The following is a 21,577-nucleotide window of genomic DNA, read 5'->3' as shown; positions in this document are numbered from 1 at the left end:
AGTTCCATTTTTAACTCGGGTGTGGATATGACGTCGATCCGAGTCTTATCAACAAGCAGGTGAAATGGGGACGATTGCTAATTATGATCAGTTTTAAACCAGCCTCGTGGTTCAAGTTGAACACTTATTTAAAATGCCACTTCATATGACTCTTTGCTGGCGAGCAGATGAGAGTGTATCATCACAAGCTTTCAAATATCGCCAAACAAAAAATGCCCTTTGCTAGAATAAAAACTACTCTATTTGATTTGTATTTGTTATATGCAACACCAGATAATTGAGTATTATATTACCACATGCAGGGAGGTCATTTTTAAATACAACCCAGGCATATCCCAGGGTTCCCTGTTTTGGAATTCGTATTTAAATGATCTTACCTGTGTGGATGCATGCTTTGCAAATAGATATCGCAGGTTTTCTTAACACGCAATTTCCATATATTACTGGTGTCCATTTGGGATACCTTTCAATTTACTACACACAGAGTACGTCTCAGATCCACGGTGAAAAGGTTGGGTTATGATTCCCTGACTACACACTTCTGCACTCACCAAGCAAAATTAGCATAATCTCATAAGAACTTTGCTACCCTCTCAACAGTTTGGGCAAGAAACTATTTAAATTCCAAACTGAACTCTCCCAGTACCCCATGCGCACACACGGTAGTCTTGTATGCTAATTTGACATGTGGTTGCTATTTTTCAACACATCTGTTTAAGGGATTAACGGTAAGCTCTTATTTTGATACTCGGCGGCTCGTAATTGCGTGATTTGCATTCGCGGCCGCTCTCGATGAATAATCCGTGCCATGTGCGGTCTGCCGGCGTCCACCTGTCTTTGAAGCGTGCCGGTCCGCTACCGCGTCGGCCAAGTTTAAACCGGGACTCTCCCTTTGGGTCCAGCTCTGTGGTCTTCGATGTGGAAGTGTTTACTAAGCAACAAACCTCCGAGGCCCTGGCTGGATACGAATGCCGTTTGCGTTTACATGCGAGGAGAAACAGCACCCTGAACCAAGGTGAAGTTAGACTGCTTCTCGTCGTCAAATTATGTTTCCATTTTAGGAAGTCAGTTGCACTCAAAATTCAAAATTTGTGCCTGTTTTGATTGCACAGCTCTGTTAAAATTCCCACAGGAACAGTGCCAAGAGTTAGTCTCATCTCAGTACTGATAAGATGTACAAAAATATTGTAATCAGTGGCATATATATATATGGCAATATCTGCAATAATTAGTATCTTTAATGTCTGCATTTTACAAATATTGGCATCCATGTATATCGGTTATTTTATTTTTACTCTGTAAAAATGCATTTTATTCTGTATAAGTGCATGTTTTCAAAGGTTTGCTTTTTAGTGTGTTTATTGGTAATGAAGTTATTTTTGATTTTTGAAATGGATTTTGATATAGATCAGGTGTGTTTTGATGTAGACGTGTTTGAGGCCTTGAAAGGACAGGCCGTTGGCATGACTGTCCTTGTGCTGGCTCTGTTCAGAGGATGTCGGCTGTTGTTCAGCACATCTGACACGGAAGCTCAGATTTACAGGAAAAAAGTAACCTAAAAAACAAACGTCACGTGGGTTTAAGCATGGCCAGAGACCAGGCCAGGCGCCCGTGCAAGGGTAACCTTTTTCTGTGCACTTTTGCAAGTCACGCTGGATAATAGCATCTGCAACATGATTTCATGAAAATTAACTTTTTTTTTTACATTGCATTTTGTCACTCCTTAGACTTTCTTACCCAGAATGACTTACAAAATAAGAGAACAAAAATGTATCTAAGAACTCCCCTCCAGGCCACTGTTTCATCTGTTATTTAATTCCAAGGTACAAGACTCATACAGCGTATAGTCCATGCAAGACATAAATGAAAACAGTATAGCAGAAATGAAACAGAGTTTCAGTGAAAAGATAAAACAAGGACTCCACATTAGTGAATCAAAAGTGAAAAAAAAAATCTTTTTCATTCATATTAATTTTGGGCACTTTTATTTATTATTAAGAGCATTTTTAAAAATCTAAATATGCAGCACTGTTGCGTCTCCCTCTGGTCATTCTGGCTGAAGTGTACCAGGACTCGTGGCCCTCAAAGAGCCCAAGGGGGGTGTCCACAGCTAGTTCACAAAACATGACATGCGTAAATACTCCTGAAACCTTTCTGTTTCAACATGTTTTTCCACTGACAACACTCATCACAAGTCATTAAATCCAACAAGTTAAACTAATGTCTTCTGGCACAGAACACATGGGTGAACAAACACAAAAGTACAAAAGTGCCCCAAAAATCCTCTCACTGTGCATGATGGGCAATGACAACAGTTTCTGAAGCCCTGAGTTGAAATGACAAGCAGAATTAAATATGTTTATCACAAAAGAAAAGACAACAATCACTCATCATTCATTTCTTCAGAAAAAAACTAAACGTGTAATTTATTTCACTGAGATTCCATGTATGATAATTCCTGTACTTTGTAAATAAAAAGGTCTTTAATTAAAAACTGACTAGTGTGGAAGTATAATAATAATAATAATGATAATAATAATAATAATGACAGCAATCTTTTATCCCTGCTTCAGGAGAAGCAAGTCCTCCTTGCAAGTAGACCATGTGACCTGGTAAACCAATAAGAGTTGAGACACATGCAAGGGGCGGGACGGGAAGTTTAGAAGTGCCATCTGTATTTAACTGTGTATATATCTTTGGAAACATGACGAAAACCAATTACTGTTTAGTCAAAAGCTTTGAGCACACGCTTTAAATGACATTAAACACTGACTCGCCATATTATTATACTGTGAACCGTATCAAAGAGCCCTCTTCATTCATTACGGTCATTACCATTAGCATAGCCAAAGTATTATGCAAATATTTTTGTAATTATTGCAAGCAAGAGAGAAAAATCAATATTCCAACCAAACGAGCAACTCGTTTGAAAACAGACACAAAAACAACAGCTTGCGCAATTACCTGTCATTAGCTTCCATTTCCCTGCAATTTGCACCCTCCCTGCACAATCAAGGGCTTTCACAGACCAATTTCAATTAGCTTTAATACAAGGATGGCTGATGTGGCACAGCAAAGGGACCCATGCTCCGTGAGCTGGGTGATCACAGTACTGGATGCAGGCGCTTTGCGCGCGCGCGCACGCACACACACACCTACACACACACACACACACACACACACACATCACAGACACACACACATCACAGACCAAGGGACGTTCGTGTCCAGTGCACAGCAGAAAATCCCTTCAGCTTTATAGGTCAGCCTTAGTTCCAGGCATCTTTGGACAGACTGTTTCATTACAGAGTTTCTTCACCCACCGCCAACAGCCCCCACCCCCCTGTAAAGTTCGGGACTCACGGCAAAAAAAAATTTTAAAAAAAGAATGTGATTTTAATACACACCAACTCACCCCGGTGTGAAGTCAGCCCTTGCGAAGAGGAACGACCAGCAGACACTGTTAGCGGTGACTAGCAAACGGCTCCATGCACAGAGACACGCTCACATAGCCGCACGGAGGAGAGCAAAGACGAATTTAGAGAGAAAAGACAAATAAAAAAAAAGAGGGAACGGAGATAAGCTGGAAAGCTTAGCGTCAGGGGTATGCACACTGAAAGAGGAGAAAGAGAGCGGAGGAGAGAGAGTGAGAGGGAGAGAGAGAGAGAGAGAGAGAGAGGGAAATTAATAATCCAACTGGCAGGTCCCTCAGTGCTGTTCATCATTCCGCTTCCTCGCGAGCTACGGAGGAGCTGAGGTTTGCGGATGGGAGGGGCCTGCTGCACGCTCCATTGGCTCGCCGGGCCCATTCCTGCACATCGCAGCCAATCCCGTCTCTGCCTTCCGGTACAAGTACGCGGTCCCCGCCGAGCAGTTTCGGGATGGGGGGGGAGACAGAGAAAGAGAGAGATACGGAGAGAAGGAGGAAAGGGAGATGGAGAGAGAGAGAGAGAGAGAGAGAGAGACTGAGAAAAGGAGGAAAGGGAGATGAGGACAGACAGAGATTAAGAGAAGGAAGAGAGGCGGATGAAAAAGGGAGAGAGAAAGAGAGAGAGAAAAGAACGGCAGAGCCCTGCCAAACATACGGGGGGATTTTCCTCACTGGCACTCCAGTGCCCAGGCTGACTAATGCGCTGTAAACTTTATTCGAGCTGACTTCTCGTTTGATTCCCCCCCCACCGCCACCACCACCACCTCCACCACCCTCGCAATGGGGTCAGCAAATGGCAAGCAACTCTGTCCTGAATCATGCTGCAATCAAATCGCTGTCTATTTCCCAAACCCGCAATGAAAAAAATAAATTAAATAAAATAACACACGCGGTGCTGGCTCACTCCCCTCTGCTGTCAAACATTATTACTGGCAATTCCCCGCCTCCTTTTACCCATGTACTCTAACAATGAATACATTTCACAGCTCGCTGGCTTTACTGTGTGGGCGGCCCGATGCAGGCACCTACATGATATGAAAGAATATCTAAAACAATATGATTATGCCCCTCTCCTTTTCCCTGCCTTTCAGTTTTTTTTATCCTTTACAGCTCAAGGAGGTCCATATGCTTATGCAATATCCATCCCTGATGTGTAGCGCTTATCCTTAGAGCCACTGAATATACACGTGCATGTGGTGTGTGAACGTGTGTTTGTACAACAACTGCCTCCATACGTTCAGCGTACAGCGAATGCATTATTCATTATACTTCAGCTTATTTTCTGGCAGTGTCTGCGCTCATGCGATCCGCACACGCTCGCTTACATAAGAGCATCGCTGTCCCTTTCTCCCGATCCCACTGCTAAAGCGCCTGTTTCTGTGGATACAACTGCAGATGAGACGCAGCTCTGTGGCCGCGTATTTACAGAGACTCACAATAAGAGTGAATGTGCCTGCTGAGACTGCCTTCAGACGCTTGTAACGCAGATCGTATGGTCTATGCTGTGAAACAGAAAGAAAGATATTTGCATGCGTCGAGGTGTCACGCTGGAGTCTGTGAGTCCAGGTATGTAATTGTCACTGGCAATAAAAACTAACAGTACTTGTCATGCTGTAACAGTATTCCCAGGGTCACCTCAGTATTAACTGAGAGGACCTGTGTGTGATACAAATAAATGGCATTATTAGGGTGTTTTGTCCTTGTTATGGGCCACTGGGTGATGTTAAAGTACACAGCATTATAACACAGATATTATATTGCTTTTGACCGGTTTTGGTGACCTCACTAAAACACTCTCAGCGCACTGCAGAGAGCAGCAGTGAATGCGATGCTTGTGAAGTCAGAGGGAACGCAGCGTGGATGCAAAGGTGTCTGTAGCCTGTGGGGGCGCCGCGCAGCAGACCCGGGGATGATGGCTGATTACATCATTCTTTGGATGCATCAATCCGCCGCCTCGCGCTCAAAACGCAAAGGGCTTCTTCCTCCTTCAGATGAAATGTGGGGGGGGGGGGGGGGGGGGGGGGGGGTAATTACATGGGCTTGGAGCTCGCTGTGGTAGGGCGTCGCGAGGGGGGGGGGGGGGGGGTTGTGAGGGGGGGGGGGAACCGCAGGAGGGCCGGAGCGGAGGGAGAGTCTCCACGCACGTGGGGGCCGATCGCAAGGGGGAAGGAGAAAGAGGCCGATCCCGGCTCGTTAGCGACTGCTAATTAGGCACTTCAGCCGGGCCCCGCGAATGCAGCGACGTTCGCCTTTGTAATCAAGCGCGTGATTCAGACGAGAGAGGCCGAGCGTGTGGCGTACAGGTGCGGGATTGCGGCTGGGGCTCGGTCCTGCTCCAGTGCTGGTTCTCTCGCTTTAATTCCTGTGCTTTCTCGACAGGGACAGCGTACAGCGCTTTTTGCCTGAATGCATATGATGATTTATACCCATTGGCTCACAAGCTCATTTTCATCTGTTTGTGTGTGTCCTGAATTTTGAATAACATACTTAAACAAGTGTTACATTTTATTTTTCACATATTTATATGTTTTATTCCTTCTTTTGCACACGCAGGTGACAGTGTTTAAGGGAAAGGGAAACCGCATAAGACAAGCTTGCATGGGAGGCGTATTCCTGAAAGTGTCTTACTAAAGATGAGGTTCAAAGAGTAACATTTTTTTCAGTGATGAAGGCAGTATGCTGAATCCTTAAAATCCTTTAGGCTCAGCTTTAAGAAAAAAATGATGACTTATGATTGTAGATACTGGGAAGCCTGAGAAGAAAAATATGACACAGGTGTGGCAGGAAACAGGAAATGGAATGCCAACCATTTGGCCACAATGGACATCACAACAGCAAAATTCTCAGCTTTCTGCTCTTATGTGTGGACGGGTATGTAACTGTTGCTTTTACAGGTGAAAATACAGGCAGTTGTCCTGGGCCCCTGACCAATCAGGCTGCGGTCCCTGGTGCAAGAGAAACTGGGAAAAAGAAAATCAACTACTCTGTGAATGAGATGCCAATGGCTTTCTCTATCAGTGAGCAGTCAATGAATTTCCAAACCAGTTCAAACAAGTCCGCCCAAAAAATGGAAAAGAATGCCATACATTACATTTGCTTAACAGACACAATGATCCACAACAGTCTACATAGTTTACATTTAACATTTTCTTCTGTTTACACAGCTAGATATTTACTGACAGTGTTCAGGTGAAGCACTTTGCCTAAGGGTGCAACAACAGTGCACCCCTGACAAGTGAACCTGTAACCTTTGGGTTCAGAGCCCTGCCAAACCGCACTGCTGCCCACGTTCAAGCTAACCTCTCTTCCCTTAAATGTTGTGGCCTGCACTCCATCCAACCTCAGCTCTGAGGCTTCCTCTCAGTCTAGCCACAATGTGCTTTGACTCTGTCCTCTGTGTTTAAGCACATGCTACATCATTTCTGAAAAAAAGAAAAAAAAAAAACATTTTCCTTAACTGTAAAGCCAGCCAGACTTGTAATGTCATGCCACAATCAGGGGAAAAAAGACATTACACCTGCTTAAGCTGCCATACATTCAGTTAAGCACACAGCACAGACGATTAAATGAAGTAATCAAGGCCGATAACTTATCTACTTTACATCATATGCGTTATTCTACCTTGGTTTCCACTTCAAGTTCAGTGGCGATTTAGCAGGGAAAAAAATCCTGGCAAAAGAAGAAAAATATAAGGGATAAAGAGACATAACAACACACTGACATTATCTGGCATTAAATTCAATAATAGAATTAGGATAACATCGGCTTGGTGGTGCATTGATAGAAAATCAATTATGTTGTCAGAAGTAAGATGTATTGCCAGACGATTTTCCGTTTCTCTGTGGAAAGAAAAATGATGCAGTGTTTTGTGGTCAGCGGGTTTACCCGACATTACGATCTGATTTTGGAACCAAGAAGAAGAAAAAACATCCGGTCACTTGTGCGCCAGGGGCATTAGTATGTGATGAAGGCCCCCGCTCATACAGTAATAAACAGAAGAAAAGCTCCCCTCACCGCGCCCCTGTGTACTTCGGAAACACTTTCAAAATCTAATCACACAGTCTCTCCCATATCAACTTTTGAATGTAATCCGACTACATAGTGTTTGAAACTGCTGTTGCTCCAAGGCTCCAAAACTCATAATTTGTGGAGTCCCTTCGGAAATGTGATAATATTACAATATTTGGTATCCTAGGTAGCATGTTTTGAACTGATTCACTTCAGTTTGGTACAATGACCAATAGCCGTTTGGGGGTGGAGCAGATAGATCGAGGCAGGTTGGTCTTTTTTTTTTTCTAGATGTCTCAAGCTTCAGTAACAGCCACCTTCCCAGAGTGCATTGCAATATCCATTAGTCTGTTTTGAAGAAACTCATTCATTTCATATTTAGGTTTGTACACGTGTGTGCTAGTCCTGCAAACGGCGCCATTTTCCACTGACATCCACGGTAGCGTTTCATCTCGGCCCATTTGGACACTTTAATACGAGTTTAAGAACCACCTCCGAATCGCGTACAAATCTCTTTATGAAATTCATGGGGCTTGTTGAAAACTGTGACAGATATTGAAGACGGGTTCTCTGGCGAAGTAAAACATTCGAGGGTTTTTTTTTTTTTTTTTGCCCGCTCTGTTCCCAGTTGGAGCTGTCATCGGTTCCGCGCTCCGCTCCCGATGTCTCGGGCGCGGCTGACGGGAGCTCTCGGCGGAGCCTGGAAATATGTCACACAATCTGATCTCCTGCTCGGCTCAGATCCCATTGACAATTCAACCGAAGGCGGCGATGAACAATTTATGTATCGGGACTGCTCAACCCTCCCTTTATTACTCTCGAAAAAAGAAAAAAAGGAAAGAATTCGGGGGGGGGGGGGGGGGGGGGTATATGGGCCGTTCAGTCCTCCCACTTTGACATCTGTCCCTAACAAAAACAATGACGAAAGAAAACATACTTTGTTTCCTTGATCACAGACCGTTCCTTTATTCAACAGAACAGACTCATTAACATTAAGATGAAATGTGTTACCGGGAAAAGAAAAGGCTTAACTTTGCATGCCAGACCTCTGGACTCCTGCAAGTGGAGCTGCAGAGCGAAGCACTGGGACTCCCTGGCTAATGCACGCGTGGCAGTGTAAGAGAATGTGTTTCTCCCCCTCCTTTTCAATAATAACGCTCCTCTCTCTCTGCCTGGAGACACAGAGGAGGGGCTGTGGTTCATCAAAGCCACACAGGTACGATAAAGAAACTTCCGTCCTCTACATTCCAGAGGCACTGTAAAGGGCGAAGGAATATTGCTTTTCGGTGTTCTGAGGTGAACCTGCAGAGATTACCATAAATTGCATATGTATCATATGTAAATGTATTATGTGTTTGTGTGTGTGTATATATATCTATATGTGTGTGTGTGTGTGTATATATATATATATATATATCTTCCTCTTTCTCTCCAAGTACATCTCTTTCTCAGAGCGCCGCTCACCCCCACCCCCCTGCCTTCACCTCCTCTATTAGATAACAGAAGACCCTGGAAAAAAGGCTCCATACTGATCAAATTAGTTTGACAATGATCAATAAAGTCCCTGCCGCTAGCCGGGGGAGCTAGCAGCGCGCTCCATTAGGGGCGTCCAGTAATGTGCAAGCGAAGGGGGCAATATCTGTTTCTTCGGCAGCGAGATTATCCTTTAGTGAGTCTGTCACTTCCCATTTCAGTTAACACGGCGCTGAGTGGAGCTCATCACCGGACAATGGGCGCAGCGCGGCAGAATACAAAGCGCACGGGGCGAGCTCCCGCGGGCTGGGCGTCACAAAGGCCCTGATGGGCCCCCGCGAACCGGGGGGGGTGGGGGGGGGGGGTCAACTGGTGAGGAGGAGGAGGAGGAAGAGGAATGCCATAAAGACATGCGCCCAGGCCCCAGGGCGGGATCGGCAGAAGTGGGGTAATGTGATTTCTCAACACACAACGATCGCGTGGAGGACCATGTGCAATGTGGCGCAAACATGTCTCAGTGCTTCGTGAAAAGGCGGGGGGCTGGGGGGGTGCTGGCTGTAGAGGAACACATTTACTTCAATACCTGCCGTTTTGAAGAGCTCACAGCCCATCTGAAGCCTATTAGCAGGAACGGTCCTCTTCAGAGGCTCTGTGTTCGGTTTGATGCGGTTAACAAAATGGCGCCCTTGGACAGTAATGGACTAACAGGTCTTGAAATCCCAAGACCTCTTTGTTTATGCAGCCAGACAAATCTGTTATTGACAGGAATATACTAACGCTTCACTTGCTAAAATGTGAATTTGTGGATTTTTTTATGCTCACCTGCCAAAACTAGATGAGGTATTGTAATGAGGACACTAAAGTTCAAGGATTATTTTATTCTTCTGTTCAGCCAATGTGGCACTTTCAGGTTGTGAGAATAAACACAAAACATTGCAGATCTGGAACCTGCTTAACCAATATCAAAACATAAAGGGGAAGAACACCAGGGGATCAAGAGACTGTGGTCGAAATGTGTTGGGTACACCTAGGTGCAGGTGTATGTCAAGTTACCATGTTCAATAAAAAGACAAACTGCTACTAATAAAAATAGCCTACTACGAGCTGACAGCAAGACTACAGCAAGACCCTGCAGTAACACTACACAATTAAGGGAAGCTGAGTTATACTTGGGTAAGGGAGCCAAGACACTGAAGAGGTGAGCCTTCAGCCTACCGTGGAAGGTAGCCAGTGACTCTGCAGTCCTGACCCCTGTAGGAAGTGTATTCCATCAATATTGAGGCCAGAACGGGCAGAGGTCACGACCTGCTGCATTCAGGCATCACAAACGTTCAGGATGGAGTGACCTGTCCGTTGTGTAGGGTCTGACGATCGATCTGAAATAAGGTGGAGCTGTTCCCCACGTCGCCTGGTAGGCTAGCGCAGCAGGTACGAGCTGTTGCCGGCAGTCGGCAGAGGGAGAGCAGGAAGGATGGGAGAATGATGAGACCAGCCTAGCGGGGGAACTCTGGATGAGCTGCAGGGGTCTGATCACACATGCAGGGAAGGCAGTGAGGAGTGAGTGAGCACTTGTCCAGCCGGGATGTTATGATTTTTTTCCCCCCTCTGCACAAGCGATCACCAGCTTTGAACCACATTCCAACACACGTCCACGCTGTACAAATCTAAGCTTGCTGTTGTTTTGAGTTTTGTTTGTGGTACTTATTTAAACCAACATCACCATGGTTATAATGCATCAGTGCCAAACACACCATGAGCCTGTACAAAAGTCACACGGGGGCAGCCCTTGATCTGGAAGACTATCCGAGTCTTGTGAAGAGCGAGTTCTCGTGAGAACGTGAAAACAGGCTCTCTCTCCTTTCCTAAGCATAACCCCTCTGATGATAACAGAAATTATAGACAAAAAATGTTGCCCAGTCAACGTTAATGTTGTCTTTTTTAATCACAGGCTTTTGAAATACTATGTTCAGAAGAGTAAAATGTCTTTAATGTTGTCATCTAGCAAACTGCTAGCTATCTCAAATCCCAAGAACCTCTTTACTGTTGCAATTTTAATGCATAAACATCTAAATATATCAATAAATAAATATGTGTGCATAAATAATGGAATTTTTAAACACTAGAAAGAGGGGTTTATTCTGTTAGTCTGTAGACACACAACATATTTGATAAACAAAATATTTGTTAGGTACAGACACTAACAAACATACACACAAGCAGAAATGCACACACATAAATGCATGCACACACACACGGGCACACACGTCCATTTGCACCCACATGAACACACACACACACACATGCAGACAAATGCATGCAAACACACATGGACACAAGCATATGGACACATGGTCACACACACACACACACACACACACACAGACACATAGACACACACACACACACTCTTGCATGTGCCCACGGCAGATTTTTAGACATTTGTATCCCGATGGTTGTGCCCTTGTATGCTGCGCTGTGCTTGTTTGGAATACAGGGACGGGGAGAACAAAGGCTTTCAGAGGCTCTCCCTTCCTCCCGTGCAAGTGCAACATGACCAAAGGGATCTCTCTAACCCACTTTCGCCACACGGCTCTGCCGTTTCACTCTACACAAAGCAGGAGGACTTATTTTTACAGCGGTCTGAAGCTGCAAAAAGACACCAGCCACCGCCAAAAATCGCTTCAATCCCACCAGTTTGGAGGTGTGAAATTCTGCCCTTTTGCATCCTATTTTCTGCTGTGTGCCTGTGTGCCTGTGTGTTTTTTTTTTTTTCAAATCGGGCTTTCACGTTTCTAATTTGTGTTGATTCCAGCACTGTGCAGTGACCCCTGAGCCTGTGACGACGTTAGCGTGGGCATTAGCGCGTTCCCCGGCCGCAGAGGTGTGACCGTGACCAGCAGGAGCGTGAGCATGAGCGAGCTGGGGGGGGGGGGGGGGGTGACGTCATCCCGGAGGAGCCCGTCGACGGGCAAGTCTGAGAGCTCCCCCGAGGCGGGCGGGGGACCTCGGCGAGCTGATGGTGCGTGTGTGTGTGTGTGGGGGGGGGGGGGGGCATGGGACCCACACGCCCGCAGCGAAAGCATCCGACACACTGCACGCTCGAGACTGTGGATGGCGAAGCCTGACTGCGAGTGGCCGAATTCTCTCTTTAACACCCTCTGCAGGAAGCTCCCTGACCCCCACTGCCACCACTATCCTTCAGCCCTCATGCTAGTGCTTTAGGTCCTACAGCAACGTCCTTACAGCAGCCATCTGTGGATGCGCTCATGCACCGTCCCCCTCGCATTGGTTCAGTTTGCTCCTCTGCCACAAAAGCCGAGAGTTAATTGTTCGTCTGTGTTTTAGCCTCACTTTAAGGGGAATGGTGGCTTACGTCACCACACATTATTTGTTAGACAGGCTGACAATCCAAGAAGCCATGGATAGCTTCCGTTTTGAAACTTCGATACAGACGTGCATTTCGATGAAGCAATGCTGGTTAAGTGCCGTGCTCAGGGGTATATTGGCAAGCTGCTACTCTCTGGTTAACAGTTCACTTCCCTAATGACTTTGTCACTCTAGCCCCAGAAAAACTTTGGTTCAGAGGGAGTTTTTTGGTGGGGGGGGGGGGGTGCGGTATTTCTTCAGAAGTCAGGGACACCAGAAATGCCAGTCAGCGCTGGCTCGGACACAAGGAGGTCATTTTTTGGCCACAGTGCAGTGTCTGTGTGCCCATCTCTGGAACTTAACAACAGGAAGCCTCCACATTAACTCGCTGTCATAGAGTCTGCTTTGTCCCTTCACCAATACAAGCTTAGTTCCCTACTACAACGCTGACTGGAATCTCTGACTGGACTCTTTTTGCACGCAAAAAAGACACACACGCACGCACACACACACACACACACACACACACACAAAGACACAAAAACACACGCATGCACATACACGCACGCATGCACACACACACTGAATGTGCTTTGGCAGCACCTAGTGGAGCTTTCTATCATTACACCGACGTTCTCCACACAGGGAGCCAGGCCACATTTGTATTTTCAAACACTTCGAGTGTTTTCTGGCTGGGCATCAAGACAATACAAAACAAGGACATTGGCTCTGTTTCATTTGCTGTTGTAATTATCCGCGGGGAGAAATACATTTTAATGAAAAACGGTGAGCACGGATTCAAGTATTAACTTGAGTTGGGTTTCGATGTTTTTTTTTCCGAGGCGGCTCCTGTCCCATCGGGAGCAGTGCATGCTGGGAGCATCCCACTCAGAGTCTCCGAATGTCACTGGCGCTCACGCTTGCTCTCCCGGTCGCTGGCCCACGGCGGGCATTAGTCACATTAGAAACGTCCCAATTATCGGGACGGGGGCCGGACCTGCTTATCAGCGGAGGCCGATTGGCATTGTTCTGTCAGCGATTTGGGGTGGGTTTTTTTGGTGACGAGGCGTTTTTTTTTTCCCAGCGTCCTGTGCGCTCCCCACCCACCCGTCCACACCCCCACTGTGGGCTCATGCCGACGTGCTTCTGGAAGCACCGCGAACAGTCACCGCCATCACCGAGTGTGAGCACCGGAGGTCAGGTGCTGAAAAAACAGCGCGGTACTCAGGCCCTCCATTACAGATCAGGGAAACGCGGCCGGGGTTGTTATTAGCAAGCGATCCGCTACTTAACCCGCCTGCTGTCCTCGCCCCCCCCGCCCCCCCATCCCCCTCTCTTTCCTCTCTCTCCCTCTGCCTCTCTCGCACACGCTCTCTTTGCAGAGCGCTGACACGCACGTATTAAAGCTTCAGACGGAAAAGAAGTGACAAGGTAATATTAGGGGGAGGGAGATCATGAGAGCACGAATCACCGAAGTTTGGGGGAAGTCAATCCTAGCCCCGTGCCAATTTACCCTTCAAGTAATGAATTTGAGCATTTCTTTCTTTTTTAAACACTTAACCAAACTCACATTAACTTAAGTGTATAAGTAAATGTCAGTCAAAAAAAAATACTTGCCTAAATTTGGTACTCACAGTATTAAAGGGCTATAACAGGTACATATAATGCCTCCTCCCTTAAAACCCAAACTCACTTTGTCCTTAATAGGACTAACAAAATGATGCAACCTATAGTATACTTTTTGTTGCTGGAGAAAACATATTTCACTAATTCCTGTGACCCTACAATTCGTAATGTCCTAACTGAAATTAAAGAAAGCGATATTTGCTCAGTTTTGTGGTTCAGCGTTAAGGGCTGAGCGCATTGCAGGTGTGGCTGAGAGGGGCATCAAAGGGAACGTTTTGTATTCAGGTGAGGAGTCGAGCAAAGCGCTAAAGCCCCTGACAGCGGGGTCTGGTGAAATTTCAACGCGCGGAGCTCCAACACATTTCCCTGTCAAATCCCTGACGTTTGAATTACAGCCACATAATCTGAGATAAGATAGCGTCTGTCAGCAGGTGAGTCATTTGGGGCGCGGGTCACAGCGCCGCCGCGTTTTTAATATCGCCCCGCTGACTGGATGCGCGCGGGCTCCTCCCCCCCTCCCGCCTCTCTCCGCTCTTTAATCCTGCCTCCGCTCGGTCAGAGAGCCTCTCGCCGCGCTGAGGCGCATTGTGCCGTTGTGCATTTTTCATGCCGGAATATTCCGGGTTATCTGGACTGGATCTTGTCTACGCTGTTCCTTTTGTACCTGACGCTCTTTCTGAGTCCCCCCCCCCCCCCCCCCCCCCCCCCCCCAGCTGACTCCTGTTAAAATATTCCATACATGAGATCTGTTGAGTTTAATCTTTGGGGGGCGGGATATATTTTTCTTATCTTTGGAAACTAAAGTTACCACAGAAACAGAGAGGAGAGGCAGGTGGCAATGACACTCGGGCTCGGTGCAGGCCGTGTGTCTGAGAACATGCGTGAGCGAACCGAGCAGGCCATTAAACTCATCCAGGCTCCTCGCTGGCTGGGGATCGACAGGGGGGGGGGGGGGGGTTGATCTGTCACCGTGTCCAGCCTGGTCTCGAAGGATCCCGGGGACTGCAGTGTGCAGCTCAGGCGAGCTGCTCTGCACGTAATTAACTCTGTGTGAAGACATGCTTTATAGCGTCAGTGTGACGGTCCAGGGGAGGCCAAATCTGAGAAGAAACCCAGTGCTCAGCTCTCATTTGTCATACTAAAGCTTAATAATGAAACCAAGAAAATTCTTGTGAATTACAGATTGAAACAAGACTTTTTCTCCATAGATCAACATCTAAATAGCAAATGTTCTGCTACTTGCAAAATAAAATGATGAATAAAATGTTACAAATGTCTCTAAGTTTTATATTAGTGCAATGTGTAAGTGATATAGTATACTCCAGCACAGATTATCTGCGCATTTTATAGATTAATTAACACTTACAAACATAAAAATGAAGGCATGAAAAAATGGTAATGATTGCAGTAGTCACAAACTGTGATAAAATGACCTGACACATTTATAACAGAATCCATATGATACTACACATATCTACACAACAACACCTATACCATAAACATAAATACAGGAATCTATTTTGTTGCTATAAAATCCATACATAGTCCAATAACTGACCTCTAACCTCTGTGTGTAAAGTCAGTCTCCTTCCATTCATTGTTCAACAATGATTTTACCTCTCTCTACAGTCCCAAAAATTAGGCCAAGATTTAAACTACCTGCAATGCCCCTAACTCTGAGTAAAAAACGTCAGCAAGTAATACCTTTATTTTATTTATTTTCATTATTTACACAGCATCATACATTCTCTGTTATGGAGATTGCCACTGAAATAAAAAACTTATATTGCATAAGGATTACAAAATATAACAGCCACTGAAATGTGCTACTTGAAGGGTGTAGTGGTTAGATTAAATACCACTATGACTTTGCGGAAGCTGAATGAAAAAAGCCGCATACAATCGGAGAAAAAAGACAAACATTGAAACAGCTCTGAGCAATATATTTAAATTTGTATCTCAAACTCAAAAGGTAAACTGTCGTGGCTGGACTGAATCTTCCCCTTTATCGCTTCCTCTTAATTCCTAATTTAATTTGGCGGGTGTCCCCCCGCCCGGTCCCCGGCAGCGCCCGGCGAGTGGCGATAAATCGGAGGCCGCATCTCCAGCCGCCTTCCTCCCGTGTTCTCTCACTTTAAACACACCTCCACGGGCTGGCAGCGCCCCGCATATTAGAAATAAAATGCAATTCTGCCATTTGACACTTCAATTTAGCTTCCTCAGCAGCCGTGGCCATAAGCTCTGTGGCTTCCCTGCCATGATGGAAAATCACCAAAATATCACTTAAGCGATCTGAGCTGTGAGGGTAATGCATACACTGTCTCCCCACTGCATTACCGCCGCGCCGACTCCCGCCAAAAATCAATTTCTAATTGACTATATTGTTTCAGGAATGCTGCTTCAGCCCGGGCTGCGGAAAGCTCCTGATGGATTTTTTTTTTTTTCCTCCCTCTCCCCCCTCCCCTCTCCCCCACCCCTTCATCTCTCCTCTCTCTCTCTCTCTCTGCCGTAAATATGTATTTACTTTCTGATATTCATAATGCTCGATCATCACAATTTTGAAGTTCGAAAAAAAAAAAAAGAAAGCCAGAGAAGCGCGGTAAATGGGACGGAAAGGAGCTAATGGCTTCCCCATCTCCGGTTGGAAAAGATGGGCGAGAGCAGCCAGGGCCCTGGAGATTTCCTGTGGTGTTGGTTACAAAAGGGTGCTTTATAGCCCATCTGAAACAATCTAAGAGATCGCTTCTTTCTCTTTTTTTCAAACCTCGTCACCAGCACCAGCGAAAAACACCATTACGTAGTGGCATGAATGAAAACTCCATACAGAGGCTTCATTCTTCATCAATTATTAATCAGATTAATTTCTGCATGTGCCTTAAATCCAATCCAGTCTTCTTTTTTGTATTATATGCATCAAGGCACATGGAAATGACAAATAATACAGATCTGCTTAGCTCACTTTTAGTGCCTGATGATCATCCAATGCACTTGCCTTTAACACCAACAAGAGCAGATTTTGCATAAAATACAGGCCATCTGAATTAAATGCATTCACTTTTCAACTGCTATAAATTCCCTGCCTACATTTACTTGCTTTTAGCTCAGATGCGGATGGGTGATGGTCGTTGGATACTGTGGAGGACAGATGTGCTCCATCTGAGAAAGACACCATCGTCAGACACATGTCGGACATCTAGCTGCCCTGTGCAGAGTTGCCTGTGACCTGTGGCCCATGAATGTCCTTTAGCTTAATTAAACACATGACTCAAAGCTGACGGGGAAAAAAGCTTATTGCCAAAGACTAACTATGCTGTTGCTACATTGTTATAAACTGAAAACTCCAAACACATCTGATTGTTTTTTTTTTTGGAGGGGGGGGACTTTTTGACTGCAGGGTGCCGTTCCTGTGTCAGCCGCCCGAAATTGGCTGTGAAACTCAGCCACTGCGCAGCCCAGCGATGCAATATATACGACACCTCGGCCCTCGTCTTGGGCAAAGTGCTGAAATCAGCAGGTTTACAGGGTCAGGCTCCGGGTCTCTCTCTCTTTCTCTCTTTCCCTCCCCCCGCTCTTTCTCTTTCTCTACCTCTGTCTCTCTCTCCCTCTCTCTCTCGACTCAGAGGTCATCAATCTTCTCTGCAGTCATTCCTCTTCTGGGGTTGCTGCTGCCATTTGTTTTCTTTTCTGGGAGGATGTCATTTTTCCGCCGCGGTTTTCCCCCTCTCCGCTCCCCTGCACCGGTCTGCCGTGCTCCCTGTTTTCTAACAGTTTACTGTTCTGCTAAGGAGCTATAAAAGCATTTAATGTTCCCGGCTTCGCTTCCGAACGCCAGGTGGGTCGCTACATGCCCTCCCGTGGGAAAGGCGGGGGGGGTTTTTTTTCTCTCTCTCTCACCGTCTCTCTCTCAACCCCTCTCTCCCCCGCTCTGTCACTTTCCCTTCCTGTCTGTGTGTGGCTAATGCTTTAGGATCTGATGAACCACATCAAACAAATGCAAAGGTGCTGTGGAATAATTTATCATTTATTGGCGCCGTCATTTCAGCCTGTCGTGTCAGCGCACTGCACTGGCTGGGGCCGCAGCAGTATGGGGAAGATTCTCCACCGCATGTTTCCCCACAATCAACAGCCTGGAGGTGCTCACAGGTTCTGGTATCAGGAGCACCTGTTCAGTAATGAACAGTGGCTCCTGTAAAGTCATACTGTGGTCCCATTGATAAAGGCCTGTATTAGGTGATAAAGCTGGAACCAGGGAGCGTAACACTGGGATGGGACAGACGCTGCTTGCTATTAGAGGGAAAATCGCTTAACACTTCAGGAAAGGCTAGTTAACAGTTTGATATTTGATCTGATTTTGTGTTTCAAACCAATCCGTTCCATAGGTTACACAAAAAAGACACCAGGAACGCAGTAGAAACAGAATTAGGGCTTTAGGTTGGATTGTTTATTGAAAGGTTGCGAAAATATAACCCAGGGAAAGCATTTGGTTGGATGAACTGAGCATGTATGAAATAGCCTTCCAGGGGACATTGCCTTGGTATACAGGTGGACTGTACCCGCCCACATTTTCCAGCAAACTTTCCATTCATTCCAATCAAACACGTGTGTCAAAAGATAGCCTTCATGCAAAAATCCTCATATTTTCCAGAGGCCTGCTCTACTGCTGCTGCCCTTTAAGTCAGTAACAATAAAAAGGAGCGAGCCCGCATTTAGGAATAACAAGAGGCAACAGCGGAGCGGCGACATGCGAGAACTCCCTGGCGGACTGTGGCCGCCGCTCGCCCAACGCAGCTCAGATAGGGATTACACACGGCGGGATGTCATTCAGCACCGCGGACAGCTCCACGTCAACAGGCCCCACGGTGATTAATCCAGGGCTCTCTCTCCCCCTCGGTCCTTAAGGACACTCAGGCCTCTCAGTTTATCTGGGACATAATGGATATTCCCGCTGACTGACACCCGCCTGTCATAAATCCATCACCGGGGCGAGCCAGAGCGGCCCTCCGCGCACCGATATTCAGACATCATATTTGACTTTAAATCCCCCCGCAGTTTGTTTGGTTTGACACCGGTGACACTTTGATTAATCTAATTTGCTGCCCGCCGTCCGCGCCGCTCGGAGCCATGAATCTCCATTTAGTTTTTTTTTTTTTTTTTACCTCGCGGGTTGAACTGCGGTGGCACGGTGCTCTTCCGATCGGACCGGACCGGAAAAGTACGGAGAAAGGAGATCAGGAGCGGAAAGGAATTCAGTTTTTTTTTAATCCCGGACACTTCCTCCTCCTCGCTACCCCCTCCTCTGAAGGCTTTAAACGCGAAGCGCCGTAATTAAATGAAACTCCCTGCCCTGGTTTTGGAGTAATCAGCGATGATTAAGATGGAATGCTAATGCCGATATGAAATGTCAACATGTTCTCTCCGGAGTGTAAACATCTCTTTATATCAGGACGGGTAGGAGGAGGGGGCTACTTACCGGATTGATGAGTGAAACGGGGGTCATTTGTTAATGGGGGAAACCAATAGCAGACGGTGGAGTTACGGCATTTCCTCAACGTCCACCTCAAATCTCGACACAAATTCATATGGAGATTCACTCCGAGGAAAAGCCGATTACAATATGCTACAGTGACTGGTACATGTGAGCTGAATGTATGTGTGTGTGAGTGTTTGGGGGGGTCATTTAATCAAACCACCATAGTGCTTTTCCCTTGAGCACTACATAAGCAATGTTTTTTCAACAAACATATCTGTGTAATTGAAAAAAAGCTGCACCACATATGTATGTTAAGTTTGTTACTAAAAGGAATCTCAAAGTGCACTGAAGTTAGTCTGAATGTCTGAATACACCCCTTACACTCACAAATGTGTAAGTGAGTCGCACTGTCTTGCTTTTTAATGCACTCACTGCATGGAAGGGCCTCACTGGGCTGTCCACTGCAACACCATCTCATAGGCCTGAAGGTGGGATTTCCCATGTGCCCCAGCTGCTGCCACTGTATTCCTGACCCCACAACCACTCATGGAGAGCTGGTCAGAAGGAAGGCCATTTCCCATTGAACACAGCTGAGCGCTCCTCTGGTCGGAGCGCTGGCCTCTCCTGGTGGCCGCAGTGAAAGGAGGAGGCGGGGCTGGGAATTAAACACGGTGTTTGATCCTGCCAACTGCAGCAATTTGCTTTTTTTTTTTGTGGGGCAGTTAAAGGAGCGTTTTTACGAAAGTTGCCGAGGCTAGCAGCTCTGCTGCAGGGACTCACTGTGACAAGCAAACACCTCCAATTCAAATGGATAAAAAAACAGGCAGGGTACACCTACCCCCCCCAAACACACACACACACACACACGCACGCACACACACATACCCGCCTCGACAGCAACTCTGCAGTTAAATGCCAACAGCCTCCCAGCAAAACCTATTAGTCCCCTCTTTATTTGTCTGCGTTACTTCAACAAATGCTCTGATTTTTCGCCCAAAAAGAGCTACATTTTTGTAGAAAATGAATCGCCGCTCATACAAAAATGAAGCCCAGTGCATTTCTGAAACATGCTGTCAGGTGTGTAGCTTTGGGCGAGTTAGTACAAACACAGAACATCAGAATACATACAGTATACACAGAGAACACCACCATGCTAAGTGAACATCGTGTACTGCTGCCTTCAGAAAATTCTGTTTTAAAACAGTGTCAGTTCTAGGATTATTGCTTCAAAAGACAATTAGTGATTTTTACATATAATGAATATCACCTAATGTGTATTTTCCTGAATATAAAAATCATCATACTTGACTAGTGCAAAAAAATGAAACTGAAATCCAAACAATTGAAGCTGACAACAGAATATTAGACGAGTATTCAAATTAGATTTTTCTGTAAATTTTAAAAACTCTTTAGAAAAACTGGAATTATTTTAGTAAGACTTCAGGGAGATATGACAAACATCAGCACATGCTCTTCCTGTCATTAGAAACAAGTTCATGGCATGCATCATCTTTCAAGGACATAATTACTTTTAGGGGCTACAACCCCTTTTTGCATGTATTTGCTGCCTGTGTGGGGCTACAGTGAACACACACATTTAAAACATGGAAGGTCTCAGTGTGTTCACAGAGTGTTGCAGGCTATGCCATGATCATTAATTTTGTTTGTTTCATACATTAGTTCTGTATAAATGCAATTTGTAGTTAGTTATTCAAAATGATTTAACTATTTTTTGGCCTTTCTTAGGCAGAGGGACTTACTAGGGAAACATGATATACATATACACAGGACACATCATGAGAACTGCAAGAACTAGGGCTCAGCTACAGAATAGCAAGTAACATTTCAGCGATAAAGTATTACATTGCATTACATTTTGTTTAGAAAGAGCTCACAGTTTTCATGTAATCCCTTGATACAGCTGGATATATACCAAAGTAAATTGGGCTGAGTACCTTGCCCAAGGGTACAACAGCAGTGGCCCACCAGTTGGAGTTGGACTGGACACCTTTGGCTTACAGCATCAAGCTGTAACACGTGTATTGTGCCTAAATGATTCATTTTTGTCATCACTACCAGAGCACACAGTAAATAAACACACCAAACGAATGTGGTTGGTTAGCTGCACCAAGAATTTATGAATCAGTCAAATCAGGAAGCTGTCTACCTGATGCCTGTCTGGTTTATCCAACCACAGGGTTTAC

The 21,577-nt window shown here is 45.8% G+C and overlaps 1 protein-coding gene across 11 annotated transcripts in view; it reads right to left on the bottom strand.

Moving 5' to 3' along the window:
* The window catches only part of rbfox1 (RNA binding fox-1 homolog 1), a 255,119-nt gene that overhangs the window by 78,836 nt on the left and 154,706 nt on the right, over positions 1-21,577 (bottom strand). Inside the window, exon 1 of one of the 11 annotated variants that reach the window (XM_036553357.1) lies at positions 3,408-3,724. The exons of 9 other annotated variants lie outside the window; for them this stretch is intronic. The gene's annotated coding sequence lies outside the window, so the exon portion shown is untranslated. Of the gene's footprint in view, positions 1-3,407; positions 3,725-21,577 lie in introns of those variants that run through there. One more of the 11 variants, XM_036553356.1, reaches the window with a different exon arrangement.

Source organism: Megalops cyprinoides, chromosome 19 (assembly GCF_013368585.1).
Source record: "Megalops cyprinoides isolate fMegCyp1 chromosome 19, fMegCyp1.pri, whole genome shotgun sequence".
Taxonomy (NCBI): Eukaryota; Metazoa; Chordata; class Actinopteri; order Elopiformes; family Megalopidae; genus Megalops; species Megalops cyprinoides.
The sequence above is the reverse complement of the archived record's forward strand: the minus strand, read 5'-3'. Positions and strand labels throughout refer to the sequence as shown.